We start from the raw sequence: 12,351 nt of genomic DNA, 5'->3' as shown, positions 1-12,351 counted from the left end.
TTTTTTATCTATAAAGCCTTTGGCAAAATGGCAATTACATTTGTATCTCCATAAATATTTCATTCAATGTTTATGCAGAGTATTACAAAATATATTGGAAAGTATATGAACAACTGTCAGAAATGAGAAACAGCTTTTTAAAAATCCTTGAGTGGTAAATGGAGTCCATTTTATCATTTCAGTCTCATTCCAACATTCCAATTGTACTTCTTTTAAGGGACCATAGAGGGAAAATTGAACATTGTATATATGGAAAATATGTACCTACAAGGATTTGGCTCAGTCATATCAGAATGTTTGCTCTGATAAAAAAAAAACAGTATTTAAGTTATGAAAACAGGCAGGGATCTGGAATTAAGGAGATTCCTTATTAATCTTCACAAATCTGATAACCTGAGTTGTTTATTTATTTTATGCTAATTTGAAAACAAAATAAAAAGCAACAATGTGAAAAATTATGTATATTAACTAAAAATCTGTGCAAAATAATGCAAATAGAATAGGTGATAATAAATAATAAAAATAAATAATTAAAATTAAAATATGCAATGAGATTGATCAACAAAGATAATACTTAAAAATAAAACCACAGGATATTATTATTGATACCAATGAAATACCAATGAAACCAAAAGAATGTGCAGATTCAACACGTGACCTCTCCCAGCAAGCAGACATTCAAAGCTCAAAGTCCTTACTGCGCATGAACTAATTTATTATATATATATCACAGACTAAACCATCGACCAGAAGCTGAAATCAGCTTCAAAAAGAGACTTTAAAGAGACTCCCCCCAAAATTAAAAGAGAGACAATTTTTACTGCAGCCAAAATTACTCCAATTTAATCCAGATGCTAACACTATAGAACTGAATGGTCAGACTAAATGGTTTAATCAGATATATTTGACTAGAACAAATAGATGGAGAGCTATACTTTACCACGAATTTGGAGATTCCTTGATCTCAGTGATGTCAGTCTTTGGGGGTGATTTACTAACCTAAACACACGCACGCACCAGGTGCGTGTGATTTTCACACAGCAAAACGTATTTATCAACCAAAAAGTCTCTAAAAGCATATTTCCACTAATGCCATATATGGAAAAATCATGCACATGATGCATATATAATGCTGCTTCACAGTTTAGACAAAAATGGTTAGCTCATGCATTTACATTCCTGCATTCATCAACGCAAGCAACACAACATAGAGCTAATTTACACAACATCACCTTGCAATTCATGCAGGGCTTTGCTTAACACACCTGCTGGGTGTGTACACACTACAAGGGTGTTTAGATTCCACCCATAGATCATGCTGGGAGGGAACACACTACAGAGGTGTATACATGTTCGTGGTGTGTTTATAAGGTTAGTAAATCAACCCCTTTGGGGGTGATTTACTAACCTAAACACACGCACGCACCAGGTGCGTGTGATTTTCACACATCAAAACTTATTTATCAACCGAAAAGTCTCTAAAAGCATATTTCCACTAATGCCATATATGGAAAAATCATGCACATGATGCATATATAATGCTGCTTCACAGTTTAGACAAAAATGGTTAGCTCATGCATTTACATTCCTGCATTCATCAACGCAAGCAACACAACATAGAGCTAATTTACACAACATCACCTTGTAATTCATGCAGGGCTTTGCACAACACACCTGCTGGGTGTGTACACACTACAAAGGTGTTTAGATTCCACCCATAGATCATGCTGGGAGGGAACACACTACAGAGGTGTATACATGTTTGTGGTGTGTTTATAAGGTTAGTATATCAACCCCTTTGTGTCAGTATAGGGACAGGAGATGTTCAGGTCTAATTCAATTCCCTCTTGTAGCCCATCAATTAGCTTCAGATCCCTCCTTTGTGTGTGTGTGTGTGTGTGTGTGTGTGTGTCTCCCCCTCCCAAACTTTCTCTCAACTTTTATCAGCCAAAATCTGGAAGGAGAAAAAATCCGTATCTTAATTATGACATCAGGAAGTGTCTCCGTTTTCTTAAAAACATACACAATTACCCAAAATTATACACACAATTACCTGAAGAGGGCAGTGTTGGACTAGGAATTACCTATTGACATTTAGCTTCGTATAAAACCATACATTTAAGATATGGCCAGTTATCTTGACAGAACTTGCCAGACATTCTGGAGACTTGTGTCTCTTTAAGACGATATGCTGCTTGAGAAAGTTTGAGAAAGTTATATCTATATATCTTCATTGAGGATGAGGTCATTTGTACTGAGAGATTGTAGTTACTTAAATTCTTTTTACAGAAATAATAATATAATGGAGTACTCAATGTGGCCATTTGTAATTTCTAAAACATCATATTAATACAATACACTAATATATGTCAATTAGTAAAACCAAAACAAAAATCCAGGCGGCCTCCCACCGCTGGAACCGCTGCTGCCGGCCCCTGACATCTGTCATCTTTTCCTCCCCACCTGGAGCCACTCCATGACTCTCAATAACACACGATCAACAACATGCATTGGATAGCCTCTGTTGATGAATTTCTGATACATAATTTGAGTCTGTTGTGCACAAACCTGTTCATCTGAACAGATCTGCATAAAAAAGGGGAGGTTATCAAGAAGGTGCCTCAGGTCCGCACTAGGGTTATGCAAAAGCGTATTTGTGTCGGTGGGTTTGGTGTAAACTGATGTTGAAATCTTATGATTTTTTTGTGGGGTATTTGGAAGAATGTTAGCCAACTCTGTTAAAAATTCCTTAAACGCATGTACACTGCCCTCCCATATCATGAATATATCATCTATGTATTGTAACCACAATTTAACATGTTCTTTGTAAAGGGGCATTTGATACACAAAGCATTCTTCCAAATACCCCACAAAAAGGTTTGAAAACGAAGGCAGTACCACTGTATGCTTTCACTTCAAATGTAAACATATTGTTTTCCAATACAAATACAAGACATTGTAAAACAAGCATGGTGGAAATCTCATCTGTATCGCTCTGTAAAAGATAATGTTCAGCAGCCCTGAGACCTGCGTCATTGGGGATGCATGTGTAGAGGCATGAGATGTCCATGGTTGCCAGTCTCCATTGAGAATTAAATACGTTAACCACCCTTATTCTCCTAAGAAAATCCTCTGTATCTTTCATGATTGCCAGCAGAGTCGGTACTAAAGGTTGCAGGAAATAGCCAACAAATTGTGCCATGAGTTGAGTTATGTAGTTAGTCCCTGATACAATTGGACGAAATACTAGAGGATTTACCCCTTTGTGGATTTTAGGCAACCCATATTTCACTGGGGTGAGGACATGATCATTAGACAAAAAGTCAGCTGTCTCTTTTCTAATCCAGCCATTCGCTAGCCCAACATCTATTAAAGAAACAAGCACCCTTCATATGCTGCGCATGTCATCATGCATAGATGGTGCGTAGCTAGAGGTGTCAGCTAATAACAAAAGCATGCCCCTCCTGTATTGTACATAATCCATAATGACTATACCACCACCCTTGTCCGCAAACTTGATAATGATGGAATTATCATTACATAAGGTTTTTAAAGAACTACGTTCGTTTGTCGATAAACTGAAGAATGGTCTAAATGCATGCTTATCATGTAAGACATCATAGTTGATTGTACGAACATATGATTCAATTGACTGAAAGTATATATGGTTCTTGGTTTCTTGTATTGATTGTCATGTTAAGTCTGATAAAGGGGACCATGCATGGCCCCAAAATGTTGCATTTTTGATGTGATAATATGCGTTAATAAAAGGCATTTTATTTTGGACATTATCCATTGGTGTGCTGGTGGCATTTCTAAAGTGTACATAGCACTGTGTGTCCCCAGTTATGAATAAACAGGAAGTGCTTTACATCACTTCCTGTTAATTCGTGAATTTCTGAATTTTTGAATGGGTAGTAGCACTCACTATAGAGGCTTCCACCCATTCATAACTGGATGATAGTACATATTTTAATGCCACCAGTTTCTGAATGAATGGGAGACCTCTTCATTGAGTGCTTGCCATTCATTTAGAACAGAGGCTGCATAAAAAGAGATAGAGGACTCTGTGTCCTCAGTTTCCTTTTCTATTTCAAAAGGGAAATGTCAGGGGTCTGTTTAGCCCCCCTCCCCCCCCCCCGCCAAAATAAAAATAAATAAAAAATAAATAAATAATAAAAAATAAAACACAACCCCCACACACACTCACACAGTTGACATACATGTGCAACAGTGTGCACCATTGCAGTGCTTGATTTTTTTTTTTAAATAACATTAATTTAACTGTGGCAGCACATGCACAAGTGTTGACACATTGCCATGCATTGTGATACACTGTGTTGAGATTAAATGTGCACTTGTATAATTGTATCACAACACACACACCAGCACAGCGCACAAATGATTTTTAACATAAGTCGCTTATTTACAGTTTTGCGTTACTTCATTTTTTACCGTTTTGGAAAAAGGCACAATTTAGAATATACAAATATTTGTTATTTATTAACTCAATACAGTTTTATCGTTTATATTTAGTCAGAAATGTATTTTTTGTGCACTGATACTGATTTTAGTGTGCTTTTATCAATTGAATTGTGTATTTTTATCGGTTTAATATTTATTTTACAAACATTTGCGAAAATATCGCAGGACCTACAAAATTAGTAGCACCATCTTTTTATTCTACCGGGCCTGTGCTTTCTGAAAATATATGGTTTGGGGGGTTCTTTTACAAACACTAGCAACGCAGCAGTAGAGTATCAAAACAATAGGAAAAATTGCAAAAATGGTGTGGCCAGGTGATGGTTAAAAGCGTTCCAGAGGGATTGGCAATGAAAGGGTTAATACTTTATTTTACTTGTTTCATGCTTGTTTCATTTACCTGAATTTCATTTAAGAAAAAAATTACTATCTGTCTGTCTAAAAAGAGGATTTTATACAGCTGTGACATTGTTTTTGTTTCAATCTAATTTTAGTAAACAGTAAATAATTAAATTACTACATTGAACTTCCATGTTACTGCTCAGTTGTGAGTCATGCCATGAATATATTGTTCGTCAGTGTGCAGGCCTGTTTGAAACTCTTACTGTCACTTGCGGTAAAATGATTTTTATCTTGATCTGCAGTATATTCTGAAAACTTGTGCCTTGGTTGAGTCTTGTCTGACACATACCCTAACCCTTATTAGAGCTATGGTATCCTTGAACATTCCCACACAGTGTTATTGGCAACTGTCACTTTTAAAGGGCATCCACATACAACAGATAACCATGCCACCATGCTGATAATAATATCCCATACACAATACTGTTTTCATGTCATGCTGTGCAACAGGGCTTTTCCTTTCTTCTCTGTAACAGTATGAGCATTGTTTTAAATCATTTTTCTTGTCACAGTTTTAGCACTGTATATGTATGCCTGGATGTTCAATCTCCACTCTCTGCATAATGCCGACTCTGAGTAATTCACAAGTGAAAGGAACCCATTATTCATTATTTAGGCATACATATGTGAAGTCTTATCTTGTCACAAAACCACATTTATCATAAATCACAGTTTGAACCACTAATATGAGAAGTGTCATCAGGCAGTATTTTTAAATAAAAAGCAGCAGGAAACCTAGTTGGGAATATGCTCACTGGCCAATGAGTTTCCACAGAGTCCTGATATTAAATTTATTTTAACTTGTTTTTATACCTGAAAGCTTTGCATTTTTTAGTGGAAAAAAGAGCAGATATATCTTTAGGTCTTATTCAAAGTTATTTTAATTTAATGCTAATTTGTAAGTGTAATAACACATAGAAACCAATCAGTATCTCTCTTACACTGGTTTAACGTTAACAGACTGAAATATCATTATCTGCCTGGGGTTATTCAATACATGAAAAAACAAAGCGATAATGGGGCTTTAAAAGTGTCCACTGATGAATGTGGGATAACATGGCTTAGCTTGGAAACGAGACATGATGACTGGTCATAAATACATAAAGTATAATAAATAATTTTATTTACATGATCTCAATATGCTTAAAAACATTTAATTGGTCTAAAAAGTTACAAACAGTGGATAATAAATAATTACATATACCTCCATGGACTTAGTGCAATTGCATGGTGTATATAATAACTATATATTTTTTGTAGTATTGGTCATGCATTTGGTGCATGATTGTCCATACACATTTACAAGGCAAGCATAATTTCATTTATAATTGCACTATTCCGGCTCTCGACGTGTTTCGCTCGCTAAAGTTCCTCAGGAGGTTTATTGGAGGCAAAACTCTAATTTCGTTGTAGATCCAAAGCTGCGATAACTCTATTAATAAATATAATAAATAAATAGTAATTATCAGTGCACATGTATGAATATCTACATTAATATATAAGTTCAATTAACTACATACATACCCTCTTGGAAAATTGGGCAATGGATGGGTCCAAATGGGTCATTTAAAATTTTACATTCCATGTTAAAAGTAAGCCACCCAATCAGAATCCCTTTTATACTAACCTAACTTCAGAGTGAAATCTGATTTCTCTATATGAGTAGCAGGTTTTATGTGTAACAATAAAACAACACTTACAGGGTTATTCACTAGTGGGTGAAGAGTTTGGAGAAGGCAGGAGAAGTGAACAATCTAAGACAACATAGCTGATTTGGAAAAAATCTCAAATTCAGCTCACTTTCTAGTTCAGCTATGTTGTCCTAGATTGTTCACTTCTCCTGCCTTCTCCAAACCCTTCACCCTTTTGTGAATAACCCTGTAAATTATCTTAACTCCTCCCACTATCTCCATACTGTACATTTGACTACATAACAGCGAATAATGCCACCAATAAATACAAAGTAAATAAATTTAAAATTAAAAAATTATAAAACAATCTACAAATGAATTGAGGTCGAGCCACCAAATCTCTGTGCATTAAATGTATATACATTATGTGCAATTGTGTGTTCCCTTAAAGCCCACCCTGTGTAATTTCTCTTTCTTCAAACCATCCCTAATATCCCAGTGATCAGACATACACCAGATAATGCAGACCTCTATAGAAATGGCAGGTCTTGTACACTTTATTTGCCTAATACTCCTCCCTACTACTTGGTAACTTTCCTTCATCATTGTATCAGAAAATGTAAACATTTCAGCTCACTACTCCTATAAATATTGTAAACTCTCCTGCATCAATCAAAGGTAAAGAAGCTCCAATGGTGCAGTTCTTTTAAGTGCCATTGTTCTAGTGCTATCTTTGGGCTGCCCCCATTCGTACTGCTGGTGGCTGAATGGAAGAGACCAGTGACTATTAAGGAAAGGATCCTTTAAGCAAGCGCTATGTTGTTTTATCACCCCCATTAACACCCATCATACCTAAATAATAAAGTAAAAAACAACAAAGGTTGTGAGAAAACTATAGGCCGCGGCCCCTTGATTGGGTTTTAATCAATTTAAACCATGAAATAGACTTTAACCTTCATTACTACACAGAACCATTGTTAACCATTAACAGACCACCATGGTTAGTCACCACGACTCTAGCAGCAATATCTCACACCAACCAAATTACTGTTTACCAACCACTGTCCACCCACAAAGTGGGTAACTTTACCCCATAAAGGTTGACCGCTACAAGGGAAAGTAGAGCAAAGGCGAGTTGTGGGCAGGGGGCAGGTCAAAAATTTCAAAAGGAAGGCTGAAGATAATGCAGAGGTGAGTCCAGCTGTCAGTCTTGAGGTAACTGCTGACACAGCCCAGGAGTGACTATAGCAGTGAGAGGTTACACTCACTGGCCAGCTGTTTTCCCTCCAAAAATCTGTCACCAATCCTGTGCTCAGCTGATTGTAGATCTGCCCAGCAACAGAGGTATATCATCTTAGCAGGCGGCTTGTAACCTGAAAGCCAAAGCAGAAAGAAACAGCAAAGATCCCCAGAGAGTGATGTACTTAACACCCACCACAGACCTTCTTTTGAATATGATTAGATTTAAAAACACATGCGTGACAATCCCATGGGGCTCTTTTCCATTTTTTTTTTTTTACAATGACAATGAAAGACACCAGCCTACCATGGGCACCTCATTGGTAATTACTGTATAGGTATACAACCTTAATACCAATTAAATGGCTTGCATTACTATGGAACATTCATGTTTGAGGGCAAAACCAGCATAATGCTTAATTGGCCTTTGTTGGAAGGCAAGTTGCTCAATTTGCACTTATGTCCTTAAAGGTAATCTTAGTCCAAAAACAAACAGGTCTTAGATGTGATAGCTACATCCAGGGCCGGATTTTCTCACTCTGCTGCCCCAATGCCAGGTTCCTCAATGCGCGCCCCTGTATGAAGGCTGACATCGCCGAGATCACTTGTACAAAACAAGCTGCGGCTTCCCCACTGTACAATTAACCCTGCTTGCCCAAGGCAGGGCTAAATGCAAAGAACAACTACCCACCCTACGCCTGGAACTGCATGTGCCGGGCGTTGGGAGATAGGAATTCTACACACGTGCTGCCCCGAGGCCTTGTGGGAAATCCAGCCCTAGTTACATTAGTTTTAATTTTTTAGGCTAAGAACATTTTTAGCAAGTACAGACAATACCTGTAGATCTACTCGGAAATGCAGTATCCTTGTAACTTCATGTGAGCTGAAAAGATAGCAAAAACAATCTTATCTTTCTAAACTACTAATTCCAGCCTGGATGACAACTATGGCTACCCCCATAGATGCAGTCAAGTGAATATAACCATAAATGGACATGAAGAGTGTTGTTCACATGATTGCCAGGTAAAAATAAAGGGAAACAAGCATACAAAATAAATTCAGCTACCACATCTAACGACTGATAAGCTGCAATGTGTGACATTTATATTTTGGGGTTTTCATTTTCATTAATTGATGAAAAAGAAAATGATTACATTGTTTTAAGCCATTCAACTCATATGTCATCATTATAAAACTAGCATTGTAAGAGACTGGTCTGCTACTGTAAAATAATAATTTCACAAACCAAAAATCCTCCCTAGATCACCATTACTTTTGATATAAAGGCCACCATAGATTTTGTGTTATAGAATGGCCAGTTGTGTGGGCATGATGTAGCCATCCTGAGGTGGCCGTATGGTGTGACATTTCATGTTTAGCCTATGTAGCACGTAGGAGGATAGGTTTTGCAGACACATTTGGTGCAAGCTTATTGGGAGACAACAAAAGCAATTGGACGAGGTTTTCCAAAATATCCAACCACTTCTACTCCAAAAAGGCTAGGCTGGTGGTGTCTGTGGGTATTCTATAGACAATAATCTAAAAATGGCCTGATATCCATGAACATTTGTATCTGTGGCTCTCCCAAAATCTAAATGTGGGTGAGAGATTAAAACCTAATCTTAATATAATTTAATTGGTTTGCTTATCTGTAAAATTTGCCTTGAAAGCTCATGCACATGGCAATAAATAGCCATATAGTGTTCAATACAACCGTTTGACCATGCTGTAAGTGACAGGTACAGTGTATATAGGAAAGATATGTTGTCAGCACACCTTCCGCTTCAAAATTCCTCTTTATTGATATTTATTCAGTATATTAAAAGAAATAGCAAGATTTTTTGCATTTTGAGCCTATGAGGTTCAGAAACATTGATATTTCTTTTGATATGCTGAATGAACATCAATAAAGAGGAATTCTGAAGCAGAAGGTGTGTTGACAACATATATTTCTTTTTATTGTGGCACCATCCCTCAGTTGTTCCAACACCCAAATTAGGGGGTATTTGGCCGACCCGAAGCCATGTGAAGCAAGCCAATGTACGGCTGATTTCAGCCGATGTACGGCTGAAATCAGCTGTACCAGCCTGAAGTGAATAGCCGAATAGCTCACTTCACTTCAGGTCGGTCATTCACTCGGCTGCCTACGGCAGCTTAGTGAATAGACCCATATATAAAATATATTGGCTGCAAAAGTAGAGCTACACTTTTGTCACTTTTTGGTAATAACAGTGATAGAAGTTGTAAAAAATATTAAAATACTGTATGTATCTCAGACTTATTATTTCCAATTCAAGTCACAGTTCAATATTAAAACCATTGAGCACCAAAATGAAGATGTTTGAAAGCATTTAAATCATCCTCATGTTTTGTTTGGCAGTAATCAACCTGATGATCACATTTTCAGCTGTAGTGTGCACAGAACCAGAGCAGAAAGAATTTGCATCCTCTGCATTTTTTAATAAACATATTTTTCAACAAGAATGATGCTTATTCAGTCTCTTTTTTTTCCTGTACTCTGATAAATTAGGCAAGAGAATGTCTGCACGACATGCACTTCTCCAATAAAGTGAAAATTCTAGGCTAATAGTCACCAGGAGGAACAGTTTCATTGTGATTTCCTCTTATCCAGTGTACTAGAACCAATCCAGCCGTCTCCACTGTACAACATGGGGCAATGATAAGAATGCAATTTCATCCTGAAATCTTTGTTTTGCATTTATCATTAGAAGCCAAGTGTTCAGTTCCTTCGCAACTCTCCAATGGACCTTATCAGAAATCACAGTAGCTGGAGGGCACTGGCAGTACTGATCACTCAGAAGGAAACACAACAGCTGTGTTCCTGACAGCTGGACTGGCATGACGTCTATCAACAAATATCACGGTTATCTAACACTGTTCTCCTCAGCAGGGGACTCCCAAAACCTGTTATGCTGAAAATGAGTTCACTTTCAAGGGACAAGCACTTTCTATCTCCTGCTTAAGGTTTCACTGTAGTTCACACTGGCATATTCATTTATAAAGCAGTATAGGAGATGGAGTAGCAGGGAAAATTATTTTTATATAGCTGGATTCATACAGCTGTTTAATGCAGCGTTAAAGTATTCAGACAGTATATAAAAAGTTTAAAAAAATATATTCAACTTAAATAATTAAAGTATATTATAGTGCAGTGCCTAGAGAAGCAACATTCAATCTATATTAAGCAGAGGGGTGTCCTAGTTAAAGCAAAATATATGCATTGTAACTTGGCAACTGGATCTTTTTGTTTGGTCCATTGGGATGATCTCATGTCTTTTTTGTCTTTCTGTTGTCATAGGAAATTGATAAAAGATCTGCATTGGCTCTTAAACTGATCGCAGATGTTTACATTTATTGCAATATGTTTGTTTTATTATAGATCCTGTAACAGTTGAGAAAAATCCAACAATACGTAAGTGACCCCATATAAGTGACCCTTTTTTTGATGTTTTGCTGGTACATTGTTTTTAGAGTTAACTTCTTGACTTTATTATAATGGCAACAATGCCAAATCTTTCCTTGTTCATTGACACAAAATGCTGTATTTCTATGTGGCAAAGTTGTAAATAACAATTTTAATATCATATTAATAAAATCTGTTTTTAGTTGAAAAGCAAAAAATGACTGGTCTCAAAATCTGAGGCAAACCACAATTATTTTTTCTATGTGATACCACCTAAATTCTAAAGACCTAACAACATCCCTAATAAACATTGACTTAGGAACAGGCTTGGAATAAAATCCTATTATGTTCCTGGAATGACTGCAATACTTTTTGGCCCCAGATGTGGGTTGAAAACTGTCAGGAGAACTACATGAAACCTTTGTGATAAAAAAAACAAACCTTCAAGTGGTTCTTTATATCTGGAATATTCACTTATGACATTAAATTACAATCACATTAAATCACATTTTGTGCACAGCACATGCCTTCAGTATCTGCAAGCAGGTACAAAACATTTGTGCCAAGTGGAAGAGAAGAAAGCAAAGTGCAGTGTTCTCCAGTCATACAGTATATACATGAAAGTATCCCTGGCATTCCTTCAAACAAGCGCACTCCCTTTTGACCCTTACCAACAACTAATGTAGCTAGCTAAACGGGTATGAAATCTAAGTCCTGTGTCTACAAACAACTTTATTGAGATGGAAATATAAAACTGGCATAACAGTTGATAATCCCAGTTTAGCTCTCAAAGGACTACAGGAGAGAGGAAAAGGGTGAAAGGTAAAGTGCACTAATTTTTTTAACTCTGTACCCTGGACATAGTGAATTGTTATGCTGTACATGATGTCACAGCTTCAAAAATGTCTGCATCTTTGCACTGGTGTCACACATGATTCCTGACAGTATACTGCTCACACCAGGACTCTGAAAGAAACTTTCACACATATATGTATGTAAAAAAAGCACTCACTCACTGTATTATATAACTGTATTCTTTCTTTCAAGTGAACAAGTAATAATTGTGGACTGTAACTAGTCCTTCCTCTGGTATAACATAGTATACCAGACAAAGGACTGCGTATGCAGAGAGTTTAGTAAAAGTGTGTGCTCCTTACATATACTGTAGTGGAA

General features: G+C 36.8%; 1 long non-coding RNA gene across 1 annotated transcript in view; it reads left to right on the top strand.

Moving 5' to 3' along the window:
- LOC108787860 overlaps positions 1-12,351 on the top strand; it is a 352,900-nt gene that overhangs the window by 188,217 nt on the left and 152,332 nt on the right. Inside the window, exon 2 of the long non-coding RNA XR_001941298.1 lies at positions 11,155-11,187. This is a non-coding gene — a long non-coding RNA (uncharacterized LOC108787860). The remainder of the gene's footprint in view (positions 1-11,154; positions 11,188-12,351) is intronic.

Source organism: Nanorana parkeri, unplaced genomic scaffold, assembly GCF_000935625.1.
Source record: "Nanorana parkeri isolate BGI_ZX_2015 unplaced genomic scaffold, ASM93562v1 scaffold288, whole genome shotgun sequence".
Lineage (NCBI taxonomy): Eukaryota > Metazoa > Chordata > Amphibia > Anura > Dicroglossidae > Nanorana > Nanorana parkeri.
The sequence above is the reverse complement of the archived record's forward strand: the minus strand, read 5'-3'. Positions and strand labels throughout refer to the sequence as shown.